Below are 18725 nucleotides of genomic sequence, written 5' to 3' on the forward strand. Positions count from 1 at the left end.
TGGGCAGGTGCAGATGGCTCGATGCAGCCAGCCTGGTCCCGGAAGAGAGGATTGGCAGACACCCCAGGGTAGCAAAGAACACCCTCTGGGGCTGCTCAGAAATGTCCAGAAGAACTTCGAGGTGGGGCATGGGCAGGGATTCAGGGCGAGACATGAGAGTTGAGGTTCTTTTGTGATCTCTTTCTTTATTGTGGTAAAGTACACATAATATAAGATGTATTATTTTAACCATTTTGAAGTGCATAATTCCGTGGTATTATGTTCATTCAGTGTTGTACACCCATCACCTCTACCTGGTTCCAAAACATTTTCATCATCCCAAAAGGAAACCCCACTAGTAATCACTCCCCATTCTCCCTCCCCCCAGCCCCTGGCAACCACTAATCTGCTTTCTGTCTCTAGGGATTTGCCTATTCTGGACATTTCATCTAAATGGGATCATACCTATATGGCCTTTTGTGTCTGACTTCTTTCGCTTCGGGTAATGTCTTTGAGGTTCCTCCGTGCTGTTGCATGCTTCAGAACTGCATTCCTATTTAATCTCTTGCTGCACAGAGCCTGCTCTCCCAGACACATCGATTAAAAAAAAAAAATCGATCCCACCTCTTTTCCTCGTTCACAGGTTTACTTTCACCTGTTGGAGCTCCAGGGTCCGCTCAGAGTGAAGGGACGCGCTCTCGGGCGGGGCTCGCGCATAGTAGGTGCCCAGGAGCTGGGACGTCTTGTTTCCTGGAGGGTGTGTGAAATCCCAAGCTCCGGGCGGCACTAACCCCGAGCGCGGCCAGGGGGCAGCATGTTCCCGCGGAGCCTCGCGGCCCCCAAGTAGCGGACGTTCACGAAGCCGCTTGGCTCTGGGCACGTTCACCGCCTTTCCATCACGCATGTTTCAGATGTTCTGCTCCAGCCAAACAAATTGTCCGGGCTTAATTTCTGAGAAATCATTGTCGAGAATTGCTGAACCAGTTTAATTCTAAAGCACATATTTATACGGGGCTCCAAAACTCACATCCCTGCGCACGATTATAAATGGAAGGAAGAGAAAGTTTAGTCAGGAATGAGATTAGGTCTGGATTAGCCAGGATGGTGGAGGAGAGGGTGGTGGAGACGGAGCGGGAAGGTGTGGATTCCGTGAACCCTACTTGGGCAGCGCCTGTGGAACAGGGGTTGAGGGTTGTGACTCCCCTTGGGCTCAGACCCATGGACAATCTGGTTTGAAAAAATGATGAAAATGTGTGAAGGAGCCAGGGGCTGTGTGTCTCACGGGACATCCAGGGCTTCGGGGTGAAGTGGCCTGTTTAGTGTCGGTTGACTGACCCCTGCCTCTGGGAGATGCCAGCTTGCCTCCCTCTCCCCCTGCCACCCAAAGGGGGATGCCCTGCTCCTGTCTCCCCAGCCCCACCCAGGTGCCTGCCCTCAGCTCAGGTTGAAGGGGGCATGTAAGCTGGTCACATGGCAGGAGGCAGTCGGAGCCCCTACCCAGAAGAAGGAAGGCAGGGAGATTCTTGCTCATGGAGGCCCCTGCCCCCTGCCCCCCTGTGCTAGCTTGTCTTCTTCAGACACAGGTCAGCTGCAGGAGGTCTGTGCATGTACCACCTTCCCAGAGAGGCGTCAACATGCCCTGTAGTGTGGCCCAGTGGAGACAGAGCCACTTTGCCCCAGATTCAGGATGTAGGACATAAGATGGAGGGTAGGATTAAGATGTCTCTAAGCAGCCTTAGGCTTAGAGACAGCAGTGCTTGTAGCCAGACTTGCTGTGTGATCTTGGCAAGTCCCTGCCCCTCTCTGGGCCTCAGTGTCCTCATCTGTAAATGGAGTGTGTTGGATCCATTCAGATTCAGAAGCAAACATGACTGAGCAGCTTTTATATACCAGACCCTGTGCTAAGATCTTGCCTGTTCGCCATGTTGTTTAACTCTTAAAACGGACTCCCAGGAAGGCATTATGAGCCCCATTTTCCAGATGAGGAAGTAGGGGCTTAGAGAGGGATGTCACAGGGGGGCAGAAGCTGTGGGCCCTGCATCCCTGTCTGAGGTCACGAGGCAGCTCAGCTCTGATCCTGTGTCTCCAAGCATGCACCATGTAGGGGACCCCAAGCAAGCATCCTGCCTGCCAGCCACAGAGTGAAGCAGACTCCGGCCCTGGAGTCTCCTGGCCACCATGACTTTAAATAGCTCATCTTAGAAGGAAATCTTTACTACAAAAATCAGTTTTATTCACAGTGTCCCATAAAAAGTTATCAAACTTTTAAAGTAAAGAAAGGCTAAATCCACGTTATATTCTTTGACACATGAGGCAGTATAGCTCCATGAACACAGGGTTTGGATTCAGAGAGCCCTCTGTTCGGATCTCAGCTCTGCCACTTCCTGGCAGTGTGGCCTTGGGGAGGTTGTCTGACCTCTCTGTGCTCAGGATTTCTCTTTTGTAAAATGGGGTTGATAATAATGATTTAACTACTTTATAGGAACTGGGGACATGTCTCACTAAACTGTAGCTTTTTTTTTTTGGCTATGCCACGTGGCTTGCGGGATCTTAGTTCCCCAAACAGGGATCGAACCCGTGCCCCCTGCAATGGAAACTCAGAGTCCTAACCACTGGACCACCAGGGAATTCCCTAAATTGTAGCTTTAATGCACGTATACTGATTGAATGAGAAGTCTCAGCTATACTTCATGTCAAGTGAAATCCACAACACTAGTTAAAACCTGTATCACTTGCAGCAGCACATCTTGAAGAGATAAGGACTGAAAAGGCTAGGGAGGGGAGGCTAGGGAGGGGTGGGTCTGGAGTTTGGGGTGTATGTAATTCATTTGAGACTTTTCAAGGCTTTGGCCATAGGAATGAAGAGTGGGCCCTCGTTCTGCTCAGCAACCTTCAACTTTATTTATTAAACCCCGCTTTGTGTTTAATCTTTCTTTTTGTGGCCATGCAGCAAAACACCGTAATTTTCTAATACTGTACAGTGCCAACATCTTGGAGGGTTTCAGAACAGATCCAAATAGCCAGCAATCTCTGCATTGTAACAGTCAGATGCAAGAATCCTTGAAAGGCGTGCAACTCTCTAAAGCCGGGAACTGAAGCAGTTTTTCTTTAAACGTTTATTACAAATACAAGCCTTATTTGTATTCAGCACAGACTGAAGAGAGACTAAGCAGTTGGTCCTTTTTATTGCAGTTGAAATCTGGCCCGATCTGGCAACCCTTTTTAGAATCAGACACTGAATAAAGTTCCCAAGACATGTGGGGAGGTATGACAGTTTTCTGTTGGTAGCACAGGGGTGTTGGGTGTGGGAGTGTCTGCGTGCGTGGGCTAGCCTGGAGCCAGCAGGCTACAGGCTTACCTCACTCTCAGTTGATGATGAAGGTGAGATTGAGAATAAGGAATGCCGCATGACTGTTTATTTTTCATTAAATTAGTAGATCTCCGAGGTCAAATACAACTGTCAGAAACTCAGTTCCAAGCAGCTTAAGTAAAAAAGTGAATCTGTGGCTCTTGGGGCTATGCAGTCCATAGTTCTAGCTTCAGGCATGGCTTGATCTAGGGGTCTTAGGTTAGGTTCCTTAGAAGCAGAGCATGCAATGGGGATTCTTGTGCAAGTGAGTTCTTGAGAGAATGCTCTGGAGAGGAGTTGCAGGGGAGTGAATCTGTAAGCAGGATAGAGCAGAAGAAAGAGCCAAGAAGACTGCTGTTTCAGCAGGAATCAAGCTTCAGCCAGACCCCACGGGGAGCTCTGGAGTGTGAATAAAATCACAGAGCTGTCCCATTCTAAGGCAAGGGGCCTGGCCTTTTGTACTCCCATATTAGCCCATCATTGGCTATGTGGTGTCTCTGAAATGGGGCAAAGTGACTCTCTTTGGCTGAGGGTAATTCTCTGAAGATTTCAACTGTGAGATGTTAGCAATCACAATTACAGTCAACACTTACAGATGAGTGCACAGTCTGGTAGTGGGGAGCTGTGCAAGGTATCAACATTGTCTACATCAAGGGGCTCAAGCAATGACTCAGTTTCACCTCTCACCCCACTTCTGTGGTTTACTTCTTGACTCCATTCTCAAATAGAGTGGGGACAAGATGACCACCAAAGGCCCAGAGCTCTCTTTATGTCTTCCATGCAGCTTTTAAAGAGGCCTGATCTCTCCTAGTGTTAAGCACTGAGTTTCGTGGATTAGTCCCACACAATTTCATGCTCACCTCTCTGTTGGAAAAGATGGTGGGGTTGGCTCTAATTAAACCTCATGGATAAGTTTCCCCACAGTGTGTTTATATTTCTAGAGGAGGGAGGGATGCTGAGTAAGCAAAAAACAGCAGTGATCCCCTGCTGGGCTCTGAACTCCTATTTAAGTCAGAAGGGCATTCTGCAGGCAGGGAATAGCATGTGCATGGCTGGAGGGAGCTAAGTAGCACCATATACTTGGGGTAGCAGAAGTGGTCTAGTTGGATGGGAAGAGGAAGTTTGGGGGAAAACAAATGGGGAGGACTGAGAAAGACACAAGTGCAGCTCACGGAGGGCCTCATGGACTCACCGAGGAGTACCAACTTTATCCTGAAAATTATGAGTTTGGTTTGAGGTTCTTCTGAGTCTATACTGTCCTTTTGTTATATCATTCTTCCCCCAAGGGTCTGGTATCAACCCACAAGTAAGGCTAGAGATTCTGGGGCCAAACCTAGCTGGTGCCAATATCAAAGGGACCCATTCCAGGGACAGAATTCAGTAGCAAGGTTGCTGGGCAGTGGTTCCCATGAACTGGGGGGAGTGGGGTTATAGGTGGGTATCACCCCTGACATTTGAGGTCACTGTCCATTTAAAACAGATCTCAGTCTAGAGCTGGGCGGGGGGATGTTGACCAAGTCTGAGCAGCCAGTGCCAAATGGACTGGGGTCAGTCAGCCCTGTCTTGAGGGGAATCTGTTGTTCTATTCGGGGAAATTAAGGCAAGACCCAGCTGTGAGAGTCAGGTCAGCTCACAATAGGGAGAAACTGAATGTTACAGTTTTTCTCAGGGAGAAAGTGGGATTCCAACCCTCTCTTCATGGGGGGGCTGAAGGTGCCAGGGGTCAGGAAGGGAGATATATTCGTTCGGATTATTCTTGCTGCTGTAACAAATAACCTCAATCATTTTTGTAACCTAATATGAGTGTTTTCACCATTTGGATACCCAAGTTCCTTGCATCGTGTGGGTCCACCATTCCCCAGGGTCTGCCTCCAGGCAGAAGAAGAGAGAGAATGTGGAAAAAGCACATCTGCTTCTTAATCTCCTTGCCTAGGAGAAACACAAATCACTTTTGCTCAAATGTGATTGGAAGGAACTGGTCACATGACTTCACCTAGTTGCAAGGGTAGCTGGGAAATGTAGTTCTTGGCTGGGCTGTGCTCCTTAGGGAGAACTCTATATCACAGAAGGGGATGCATTTTGATGAACAGCAGGCCACCCCTGCCATGGGAGCCCAGCAGACACTCCATCAGAAAGAGGCTTCAGTGAGCCCAGCTGTGAGTTGGGATCATGTCTTTGCCATGCCGATGACAAGCAGTTGTCCCAGGTACAGCTCGGCCCCTGAAATGGTCTGAATGGATTTGAGCTCTTTCCAACCCAACAGACTGTGGAATTGGACTGAGGAGATAAGGGCTCGGTGAAACGCGGAGTCTTGCAAAGTACACAGGAAAAATAAACTTATGCATGAAATGACAATTTCCTGACAGTGGGACCTGTGTTCCGGGAACAGCTTCTGAGCACACAGGGTTTGAGATAAATCAGGTTTTTCTCCTGCAGCTTCTGTTTGTGCTCAGGTTGTGTTTGATCAGCTCGATTTCTGTTTGGAATCAAGGACCTTATCCCACTCGTTTATTCCTGGGCTTCTCCTGGAGCTGCAGTGCATGTGTGTAAGGCTGAATTCATAGCCTGAAGACATTCTCTCAGCTGCTCCTTGTAATGATCTAAATATAGACGCCTCACCTCGGGTACAGAGCAAGGAGGGGAGAGACTGCTTTGCAGACTCCTTGCTGCGGCATCCTTGGTCGAGGGCCGGAGGACAGGATTCGAGTCTCAGCCTCTCCACTTACTCTCTGAGATCTTGACAAGTTACAAGACCTTTAGGACTGTTCCTTCCTCTGTAAAATGGGAACAGCTGCCATGACAGAAACAGATGAGTCCAAAAGAGTGTGGTAAACTGTAAAGTGATGTGTTAACATTAGTGATCATGGCAGGGTTCATGGGTGTGTTAAAGCACAGACTCTGGAGCCGACCATCTGAATTCTGATTCGCATCCAGGCTTTGCTACTTTCTGACTCAGTGACTTGGGTAAGTTACTGCATGCGCCTATCTGCAGCTCAGTTCCTCATTTATACAGTGAGATAATAATAGCACCTGCCTCATGAGGGTGTTGCGGGATCAGGTGAGCTAATGTATGGGAAGAGCTGAGCACGATCTCTGGCCTTTAGTTCCTGCTCAGTAAACCCTGGTGGTAATCACTGCTCCACACATGCAGGCCTCTGATTTTCTGTCCACTGTATCTTTTTTTCTTTTGTTTCATCCTGATGCAATGCCTTTTTCCCAGTCTCCCTGGGTGTGGTTCTCACTCACCCTTTGTGGCTCAGCAACAATGCTCACTCCTCTGGGAAGCCTGCTCTGATACCTGAGGGGCAGTGTTACCGAACGAGGTTCGCTCTGCCCGACACGAAGCAAACCAAAACACTTAGACGCGGAGGCTTGCAGGAAAGAGAGGGTTTATTCACAAGGCAGCCAAGTGAGGAGACGGGAGAATACATCTCAGGTCTACCTCCCCAAGAGCAAGGGGCCTGGGGTATTTATGGGATAAAAGAATGAAGAAGCACGGGAGCGTGGGGAAAGGTGATTGGAAAAAGGTGCAGTAATCGTTGTTCTGTGCAGGTTTAACTAAGCTACAGGGCTCTGCAAGTTCAAAGATGGAGGCTTAGCATGATCTGAGGGTGGAGTTTTCAGCCCGCTGAGGTCAAAAGTTCGCAGAGCGGACACTCACACATGCCCAGCTGGAGGATCATTGGTCCTATCAAGTCTTACCCAGCTCAGCTCAAACTAGACACAGCTGACCACAAATTCCAGGAAAACTACTTAGGCAAACATCTTATTGTTCAGAGGACACGCAAGTCCTTGATTGGTGAAGTCAGGTGAAATGGATTTGACTAATGATTACCCACAGTTTCAACAGGCTGCATGAATCCCGGGAGTGCTGGTGCTTCCTGCAGGCATGCAACAGGACAGAGCTGCCTGGTATCACCCTGCAACATTTTCCTCCAGTGTCTGAAGTTCCTGTAAATCATCCCTCTGCTGGGATGCTTGGGTGCATGTCTCTTCTCTCTTACTAGACCAGGAGCTCTTCAAGGGCAGGGCAGGTTAGTTTCGGTTATGCTTGCTGCTATAACAAATAGTACCAATAATTCAGTAGTTTAACACATTCACATTTATTATCTCAGGCCAGCACCAGGCATCTGATAGGAGTACCACATTATGGTTTTTTAAATAAATAAATTTATTTATTTATTTATGGCTGCATTGGGCCTTTGTTGCTGTGTGCAGGCTTTCTCGAGTTGCAGCGAGTGGGGGCTACTCTTTATTGTGGTGCACAGGCTTCTCATTGCAGTGGCTTCTCTTGTTGTGGAGCACAGGCTCTAGGTGCGCAGGCTTCAGTAGTTGTGGCACGTGGGCTCAGTAGTTGTGGCTCCCGGGCTCTAGAGCACAGGCTCAGTAGTTGTGGCACACGGGCTTAGTTGCTCCGCGGCATGTGGGATCTTCCCGGACCAGGGCTCGAACCTGTGTCCCCTGCATTGGCAGGCAGATTCTTAATCACTGCGCCACCAGGGAAGTCCTCACATTATGTTTTAAATGAATGAAAGAATGAACAAAGGAATGGTCAAAGGTCTCCTTAGGAGAAAAGATCTTTTTGGATCTACCTTACAGCACTTGAGGGAGACATATTTACCTGGCAGCTTCCATGAGCTCAGAGGGGAGGGTGGGAGTGAAGGTAGAAGGACAAGAGGGTCCAGGCTCCCAGTCTAGGGGGGTGAGGGGCAGAAGGAAGGGAGCAATTTGCCCAGAGTTATCTCAAGTCCATGCTCTTAACTGCAGTGCTGTCTGAGGCCGGCTCTTTAGACCTGGGCCTATTGTGCTATTTACATACCTGGGAGGGCTGCTGAGTTTTCAGGACACTGGCTCATATGTGACATATTTATGCCTTTGCTCAAAATATCATCTAGATACTGATACTTAAAGTGTGATCCGCAGACTGGCAATTTCAGCATCACCTGGGACAAATGCAGAATCTCAGGCCCAGCCCAGCCCTCCTAAGTCAGAACTTCTGGGGTGGAGTCCAGTAGTCTCTTTTGACAAGCCCTCCAAGTGATTCTGCTGTGAAGCACTAGTCTCCAAGGCGTTGCTCCTTCCAGAATGCTCTGTGGATGCCTGTTCTGGGGATGGGTCCTCTCTCCTCCCTCCCTCAGCTTCATGTTCCATGTTTATTTAGACACTCCATGGCTGGTGTCCTGCAGACGACACTAATCCTCTGAAATACCATCTTCATGACCACACAATAGCTGCCCTGCATCCAGTAAGTTGTCGGCACCACAATGCTCCTAGTTGACTCTCCCCACGTGTGCTGCAGGCTTCTCAAGGCTGTGAGTATCGTTGGTCTTGGAAACTGGGCTCCCAGGTCCTCCCAGCTGCCATCTCCCACCTCTTGATTTACACATGCAGGTGTGAGGGGCAGCACCCGTTAGAAATACACGCCAGGCGGGTTTTACTTTTGCACTATAAAAATGGATACCTCTGCCATCCATAAAGGCTTATTTATTGCTAAGAGTTCATTATATATGCATGAAAAACCAACGAATTTAACTCTGGCAGTAACTTCCTGCTTGAGGCTGGGTACAGGATTGGAATTCAGGGTTAGGTGGGGGCAGCTAAGGTGAGCTTGGAGGGTTGGACCTGCAGGTGGATGCTAAGGGTCTGGAGGTACAAGGCAGGCTTCCAGTCCTGGCCTGGCATGGCTAGGGGTATGATTCTAGGCAGGTCTAGCCTCTCTCAGCCTCAGTTTCTCACCTGTAAAATGGGGATAATCATACCTACTGCCTGAAATTATATTAGCAATTAAAGTTATACAGTATTTCATCAAACCAAAGCCTCTGACTACTGAAGGTGCAGGATTATGCATCACTAAAAAAGAAAAAAAGTTCTGCCAACTAAACTGGATTCCATGCTTTTTAATCACTTAGAATTTTTATTTTATGCTTACTGAAAGAGCATAAAATAAAAATTGAAAGAGCTCTTTTAAATTCATTTAGGCATAGATTCTATGAATGCTTGCATACATTAAAACGAAAATACAAGCAAAATAAATTGGTGAAGGTATTCCTAAAACTTTTCTACACTCAGAGTTTAATTTCTCTGAATGCTTTCTGACTCAGATGTCGATGTCTGTATTTTTCCACATAATCTTGTTCTTTGTGCTACTGAGAGGGTTCCCGATGCAGCAATTTTTGGAAGACTGCTCTCAACTCTGCCCCCAGGATTTTTTTTTCCCAAGCTGCCCATTCTGCAAATTTTGATGCTAGAATTTTTAGAATATATCAGGAGGTGTCAAAGGAAGGTTTGCAGACAATCAGGACTTATGTTCCTGTATTAAATGGCTCTGTAGAAACAGAAACAAGAGGATACATATCTGAGGGGTAGGAAGAGAGAGACAGAGGGAGAGAGAGAAAGAGAGAGAGTGAGAGAGAGAGTGATTTATTATGGGAATTGACCCATTTGGCTATGGAGGTTGAGAGGTCCCATCTGCAAGGTGAAGAACCAGGAATCTGGTCCGAGTCCGAAGGCCTAAGAATTGCAGGGCTGAGGACTAAGTCCCAGTCTGAGTCCAAAGGCCCGAGAACCAGGAGCACCCATATCCCAAGGCAGGAGAAGGTGGATGTCTTGGCTCAAGTAGAGAGAGCAAATACATCCTTCCTCTGCCTTTTTGTTCTATTCAGGCCCTCAGCGCATTGGATGGTGCCCACCCTCACTGAGGAGGGTGATGTTAGTTTTTGTTCTAGCTCGAATCTCTACTGGAGACACCCTCACAGACCCACCCAGGAATAATGTGCTACCTGCTATCTGGGCATCCCTCAGCCCAGTCAAGTTGGCACAGGAAATTAACCACCACAGTCTGGTGGAAGTAGTTGATTGAATTGTGGGTCTCGCCCCTGTGCACCGGGAATCCCGAGCAAGTTTATTCACGCACGACCACAGCCATGCCACGGTGCCTGCCTCACCTTCTTGCCAGACACATCTCCATTTCAGAGACGTTAAAATGGGAAAAGAAGGGGCATCTAGAATCAATCACATGTGATAGATGTAAAACGCTTGTCCGTGAGTCTGCCACATAAGAATGGAGAGGAAATTAACATTTGCTGCATGCCCTCTGCGTACCAGGCATATTAGTTAGCTCAGCCTGCTGTAACAAAATACCAGAGATTGGGTGGCTTAAACAACAGAAACTCATTTTTTTTTCACAGTTCTAGAGACTGGAAGTCTGAGGTCAAGGTGTCAGCAGGGTTGGCTTCTTCTGAGGCCTCTCTCCTTGGGTTGTAGATGGGCATCTTCTTATGTCTTCACATGGTCTTCCCTCTGTGCGTGTCTGTGTCCCAATCCCTTCATATAAGGACACCAGTCATATTGGCTGAGGGCCCTGCCTAATGACCTCATTTTAACTTAATCACCTCTTTAAAGACCCTATCTCCCAAGGCAGTCACATTCGGCAGGACTTGGGGTTAGGGCTCCGACGTAGGGATTTGGTGCGGGGGACACAATTCAGCCCCCTAACACAGGCCCAGTGTGGCTGCTTTGCAAACAGGATCTCCTTTCAGCTGTGCGGTGATCAAATTGAGTTGTATCTGTATTTTACTGATTAAGAAACCGAGGCTCTGAGAGATTATCTGTCAAAGATCACACACCTGGCAGGGGGGAAGATTTGACCTTCACACCCGGGAGAGGCCTGTGCTGTGCCTTTTCTGCGAGTTTCTCTTGTCAGCTGTGCTTTATGGAGCCTGAGGGGATGTCAGGCATGGCCACCTCCCCACCCCCTGCCCTCCCAGAAGCTGCAGGGTAGGGGAGGGGGTGGGAGGGAGGAGGCCTGACTTCCTGCTTACCCCTCCCTCCCGTCATTAATCAGAGCTCTTCCAATATCTTACTGGGCTCCCTTATAAATTTGTATTTGAAGCAAGGGTGGCTGAGCAGAGAAGTTTGAATATTTCTATATTACATAGTCTGTTCGTTTCCTGGGGCTGCTATACAAATGACCACAAACCGTGTGGCTTAAAACAACAGAAACTTATTCACTCAGTTCTGGAGGCTAGAAGTCTGAAATCAGGGTGTCAGCAGGGCCATGCTCCCTCTGAAGGCTCTAGGGGAGGATCCTTCCTTGCCTTTTCCCAGCTTCTGGTGGTTTCCAGCATCCCTTGGCTTGTGAATGCATCCCTCCAATCTTTCTCCACTGTCACGTGGTCTTCTTCCTCTAGGCATGTGCGTCTTTGTCTTCTCTTCTTATAAGAGCACCATTCATGTTGAATTTAGGGCCTGTCTTAATCCAGTATGACCTTACCTTAATGACATCTGCAAAGACCCTATTTCCAAATAAGGTCACATTCACAGGTTACCTGGGGTTAGTATTTCAAGATATCTTTTGGAGGGGACACAATTTGAACAGTAATGCATGCATGGCATCATTAAGCAAGAACGTGTGTTAGAGTAGAAACTGATGTCACAGATGTGGGACCTGCAGGCAGAGCCCAAAGATGATTCATGAAGCTGAGAGTGGTCACAGGGGTCAGAGTGATGGAGTGGGGTCCAAGGGATAAAATGGTCTGACTTCACTTTTTGGGGGGACATGTCTAACCAACCTGTCATTTGATGAGCTTGTTGGGTCTGGGCTGCGCTGTGCTCAATCATCTGTCCCACTCATTTGCTCCCAAACCCCTAAGCCCCAACATTCGACAGGGAGAAGGCAGGGTGGATGACGGTTGGTAAACACTGGGACCACCCTCTCACTTTTGTCCTCACTGATGAGGCAGAAGTCTTTGAAGACAGCAGGGGGCTCTGCTTTGAATCTGAGGCATCACAGAGTTTTATTCTTTTATAATCCTTGGTGGGGAGCTTCCAAAAATACCTTATCCTTGAGCAGTTTTCATTATGAACGCTAGTTGCTCAAACTTGAGTAATTCAGGTTAACTTAGATCCCAGTGGAGTTTTTTCTTTGTTTCTCCTGGCATCCTCTGATGTGAGGCCAAACAGAAATTCACATAGAGGATGTGAGCCCACACTTCTCCAGGAGTTATATCAGAAGGGCCCTGGGAGTGTATTAATAGCCCGGAGTCATGGTACAAATGGTTATTTATGTGTGTAGATGATGGCTAAAGTACACCCTCCAGTAATTATTCACAATTAACAAGCACTTCAGTAAATCAACAAAATCTGTTCTTGATCCATTGAGGCAGCAATTCTTTATCTGGAACTCATGCACCTGAAACTTCGGGTTAACTGGCCCTCCCACACAGCTCCAGAACAAAGCTAATTAGAGATTATAATCATGACCTTCAGGCTCTGGAAGGGGATTCCAGCTTTGGAGAGTTCCAGTGTGCCCTTGGGCAAACAGTAGGAACTAGGCTCCTCTCCCTGCTTGTCTGTTCTAAGTTGATGTCCTTGTTTCAGTTGCCTGTGATAATGCAGTTTATGGAGGGTCTGGAATGTCTGACCTGGAAGAAACCTCCAAGAGGTTCCCATTATATTCTTACATTTTACTTGAGGAGGCTGAGCCCAGGGAGGTTGAGTGATGCACTCATCTTTGCCTCTGTCTCCTGGACCTGTGTTCTCTCTATTACATCACAGTATATTGGACATAATTCAGCTGCTATGTTGATCATCTCTGGGTTGGTTTTATGGCCAAAGACAGGATCCAGAAGACAGATCCTGTGTTTTTTTGTTTTGTTTTAATGATGAAGAAAATTAACTAAAACCTTATGCATGGATTGTATAAGTGTTGGCTGAGTCTGGATCCTTGAGGATAAATGTGAGATGCATGAAACTTATGCCCACCAGTGTAATTTGGTACATATCCACTACCCTTGCCTTCCCTCACTCCCTACATTCAATCTGTTAGCAGTCCTGCTGGCACTGCTTTGAAAATGTTTCCAAAATCTGACTGCTTCCGACCAATCCACAGCTCCCACCCAGGTCCCAGCCACCGTCTTTGCTCACCCCGGGTGACTTTCACCTTCTGGTTGTGGAAATTCCTAGGGTTTTTATTTTCCCAGAATTTTTTTTGTAATCCTACACCTTACTAAACTCTCTTAAGCCTCCTTTTTAGAATCTCTGCTTCCATGTTTCTCATCACAACTTAGAATATAATACAAACTCCTAACCTGGGCCTCAAGCCCTGAAAAGACTTGACCTCTGTCCACCTCTCTGACCTCATACCCAACCATTCTACACTCTCTCACTCTGTTCCCATCACCCTGGCCTTGATATACTTCGAATCTGCCAAGCTCATTCCTACCACAGGACCTTTGCACAGGCTATTTTCTCCATCTGGAATGTTTTTTGCCCAGGTGGTTTCTTGGCTCACTCTTCCATTTTATTCAGATCTGTGCTCAAATATCACCTCTTCGGAGAGGCTTTCCCAACCGCCATGTCTAAAATAATGCCTCCACTCTTTCATTTTGTATTTCCTTATGCTGCTTTAGTGTTGTAAAGAACATTTAACACTGCCTTATTATAAGAAACAATACTATTTGTAAATGTTTATTTGTTTCTCTGTTATATGTCTACCTGACCTGCTGGAATTTAAGCTCTGTGAGGGCTAGAATTAAGATAACTCCCCATTTCTTACACCAGTGCCTGGCACATGGTAGGTGCTCAGCAAATAACAGTTGAAAAAAATAATAAGCTAAAAATTCAGAACCAATAAGAGAGTTCAGTAAGGTGTCTGGTTACAAAAAAAAAAAAAATTCTGGGAAAATAAAAACCCTAGGAGTTTCCATAACCAGAAGGTGCAGTACCTACGTGAAATAAATAGCAAACACTCATAGAGGCATATGAAAGCTGACAAGTGAATGGAGAGACATACCATGATTTTGGATGTGAAGACTTAGTATTGTAAACAAAATAAGTTTCCCCCAAAGAGTTAATAAATTGAATGCAATTTCAACCCAATGCCCTTAGGAATTTATTTTGTAGCTTGACTAAATTATTCAAAAACTCATTTGGAGGTGTGGCCAAGACGGCAGAGTAGGAAGACCCTGAGCTCACCTCCTCCTATAGGCACAAAGAATTTACAACTAGTTACAGAACAACTCTCTACGAGAATGACGTGAAGACTAGCAGAAAAGATTTTCCACAACTAAAGATGTAAAGAAGGAACCACAACGAGACACGTAAATGGGAGGATAATCACAACTCCAGAGGTTCTCCCCAAGGAGTGAAGGGTCCAAGCCTCACATCAGGCTCCCCAGCCTGTGGGTCCTGTGTGAGAAAGACGAACCCCAGAACATCTGGCTTTGAAGGCCAGTAGGGCTTGCGTACAGGAGAGCCAGAGGGAGGTAAGAAACAGCGTCTCTGTTCTTGACGGGCACGTGTAAAATATCACATGCTCTGAGTCCTAGTGCAGAACCAGTAATCTGAAAGGAGCCTGGGTCAGACTCACTTTTTGATCTTAGAGAGCCTCCCAGAGAGGCAGAAGGTAACTGGGACTCCCCCTGGGGAGATAGATGCTGGAAAGAGCCATCTGGGGAGCTTGTTCTACCATGAAGGCACTGGTGCTGGCAAGTGCCATTTTGGAGTCCTGTCTCTAGCCTATTAGTGCCAGAGGCTTATCTGCACACCAATAGGACAGCACTAGCCCCGGGACACCCTGGACCCCATAGCCAGCCATGCTGGGACATGACTCCACCCACCAGCAGGCCAGCACCAGCCCCGAGATCCCCTTGGTCACACAGACAGCCATGCAGGAACCTGGCCCCGCTCACCAGCAGGAAAGCAGCTCCCGCATAAGGCAGGGCCTGGCAACCAATCAGGCCTAGGGCTGGCCCCACCAACAAGCACACACACAGTAGTTGGCTCTGCCTTAACAGGAGGGCCCATGCAGCTGACAGCTATATGCCCCTAGAGCACATAGCTCTGGTGACCAGAGGGGAGTGTGCCGCTGGGCTCATAGGACTTGTCCTACATAAGGCTACTTCTCCAAGATCAGGAAATGTAACCACTCTATTTAATACATAGAAATAAACACAGAGAATAGGCAAAATGGGGAGACAGGGGAGTATGTTCCAAATGAAGGAACAAAACAAAACCCCAGTAGAAGAAATAAGTGGAGATAAGCAATCTAACTGATGAAGAGTTCAAGGTAATGGTCATAAAGATACTCAACCAACTCAGCAGAAGAATAGATGAGCAAGGTGAAAAGCTTAATAAAGAGTTAGAAAATAGTAGTCATAGAGGGAACTTACCTCAAAATAATAAAGGCCATATATGACAAACCCACGGCCAACATTGTTCTCAATAGTGAAAAACTGAAACCATTTCCTGTAAGATCAGGAACAAGACAAGGTTGTCCACTCTCACCACTATTATTCAACATGGTTTTGGAAGTTGTAGCCACAGCAATCAGAGAAGAAAAAGAAATAAAAGGAATACAAATCAGAAAAGAAGAAGTAAAGCTGTCACTGTTTGCAGATGACATGATACTATACATAGAGAATCCTAAAGATGCTACCAGAAAACTACTAGAGTTTATCAATGAATTTGGTAAAGTAGCAGGATACAAAATTAATGCACAGAAATCTCTTGCATTCCTATACAGTAATGATGAAAAATCTGAAAGAGAAATTAAGGAAACACTCCCATTTACCATTGCAACAAAAAGAATAAAATACCTAGGAATAAACCTACATAAGGAGACAAAAGACGTGTATGCAGAAAACTATAAGACACTGATGAAAGAAATTAAAGATGATACCAACAGATGGAGAGATATACCATGTTCTTGGATTGGAAGAATCAACAGTGTGAAAATGACTATACTACCCAAAGCAATCTACAGATTCAATGCCATACCTATCAAACTACCAATGTCATTTTTCACAGAACTAGAACAAAAAAATCTTAAAATCTGTATGGAGACACAAAAGACCCCGAATAGCCAAAGCAGTCTTGAGGGAAAAAAATGGAGCGGGAGGAATCAGACTCCCTGACTTCAGACTATAGTACAAAGCTACAGTAATCAAGACAATATGGTACTGGCACAAAAACAGAAACATAGATCAATGGAACAAGATAGAAAGCCCAGAGATAAACCCACGCACCTATGGTCAACTAATCTACGACAAAGGAGGCAAGGATATACAATGGAGAAAAGACAGTCTCTTCAATAGGTGGTGCTGGGAAAACTGGACAGCTACATGTAAAAGAATGAAATTAGAACACTCCCTCACACCATACACAATAATAAACTCAAAATGGATTAGAGACCTAAATGTAAGACCGGACACGATAAAACTCTTAGAGGAAAACATAGGAAGAACACTCTTTGACATAAATCACAGCATGATCTTTTTTGATCCACCTCCTAGAGTAAGGGAAATAAAAACAAAAATAAACAAATGGGACCTAATGAAACTTCAAAGCTTTTGCACAGCAAAGGAAACCATAAACAAGACGAAAAGACAACCCTCAGAATGGGAGAAAATATTTGCAAACGAATCAATGGACAAAGGATTAATCTCCAAAATATATAAACAGCTCATGCATCTCAATATTAAAAAAAACAAACAACCCAATCCAAAAATGGGCAGAAGACCTAAATAGACATTTCTCCAAAGAAGACATACAGATGGCCAAGAAGCACATGAAAAGCTGCTCAACATCACTAATTATTAGAGAAATGCAAATCAAACCTACAATGAGGTATCACCTCACACCAGTTAGAATGGGCATCATCAGAAAATCTACAAACAACAAATGCTGGAGAGGGTGTGGAGAAAAGGGAACCCTCTTGCACTCTTGGTGGGAATGTAAATTGATACAGCCACTATGGAGAACAGTATGGAGGTTCCTTAAAGAACTAAAACTAGAATTACCATATGATCCAGCAATCCCACTACTGGGCGTATACCCAGAGGAAACCATAATTCAAAAAGACACATGCACCCCAATGTTCATTGCAGCACTATTTACAATAGCCAGGTCATGGAAGCCACCTAAATGCCCATCGACAGACGAATGGATAAAGAAGATGTGGTACATATATACAATGGAATATTACTCAGCCATGAAAAGGAACGAAACTGGGTCATTTTTTCAGACGTGGATGGATCTAGAGACTGTCATACAGAGTGAAGTAAGTCAGAAAGAGAAAAACAAATACCGTATGCTAACACATATATATGGAATCTAAAAAAAATAAAAAAAATAAAATTGGTTCTGAAGAACCTAGGGGCAGGACAGGAATAAAGACGCAGATGTAGAGAATGGACTTGAGGACACGGGGAGGGGTAAGGGTAAACTGGGACAAAGTGAGAGTGTCATGGACATATATACACTACCAAATGTAACATAGATAGCTAGTGGAAAGCAGCTGCATAGCACAGGGAGATCAGCTCAGTGCTTTGTGACCACCTAGAGGGGTGGGTTAGGGAGGGTGGGAGGGAGACGCAAGAGGGAGGAGATATGAGGATATATGTATTTGTATAGCCTATTCACTTTGTTATAAATTAAAAACTAACACACCATTGTAAAGCAATTATACTCCAATAAAGATGTTAAAAACAAAAAAAGAGTTAGAAAATAAAAAGAAGAAACAAACAGAGCTGAAGAATGCAATAACTGAAATAAAAATATGCTAGGAGGAAAAAAATAGCTGGTCAGTCTCCTTCATGAATGTCAAGGTCATGAAAGATAAGGAAGTGATCATAGACAATCACCCGAATTATAAAAAGTAACATTTAAGAGGATAACGTAGTGGTTAAGAAAGCGCAGACTCTGGAATCTGGTTAAGTTCAAATTCTGAGGAATGTCAGGTTGAAGGACGCTGAGAAGGTATGACAACTAAATATCGATACAATGTAGGATCCTGGCTTGGATGCTGGGGCAGATAAAGGACATTAAAGGGAAAACTGGTGAAAATCAAATAAGGTCTGCGGATTATTTAATAGCATTATATCAATGTTAATTTTCTGGTTTTGATCATTACACTATGGTTGTGTAAGTTCTTTTTTTTTTTAAATTAATTTATTCATTTTATTTTTGGCTGTGTTGGGTCTTCGTTTCTGTGCGAGAGCTTTCTCTAGTTGCGGCAAGTGGGGGCCACTCTTCATCGTGGTGCGCGGGCCTTTCACTGTCACGGCCTCTCTTGTTGCGGAGCACAGGCTCCAGACGCGCAGGCTCAGTAGTTGTGGCTCACAGACCCAGTTGCTCCGTGGCATGTGGGATCTTCCCAGACAAGGGCTCCAAGCCGTGTCCCCTGCACTGGCAGGCAGATTCTCAACCACTGTGCCACCAGGGAAGCCCTGGTTGTGTAAGTTCTTAACATAAGGGGAAGCTGGGTAAAGGGTACACAGAAACTCTCAATTCTATTATTGCAAATTTTCTGAAAGTCTAAAATCATTTCAAATTAAGAGCTAAAAATAGTTTACTATAAGAATAAGGTGGGAAAATAATAGATTATTCAGTCAATGGT

Source organism: Eubalaena glacialis, chromosome 13, assembly GCF_028564815.1.
Source record: "Eubalaena glacialis isolate mEubGla1 chromosome 13, mEubGla1.1.hap2.+ XY, whole genome shotgun sequence".
NCBI lineage: Eukaryota > Metazoa > Chordata > Mammalia > Artiodactyla > Balaenidae > Eubalaena > Eubalaena glacialis.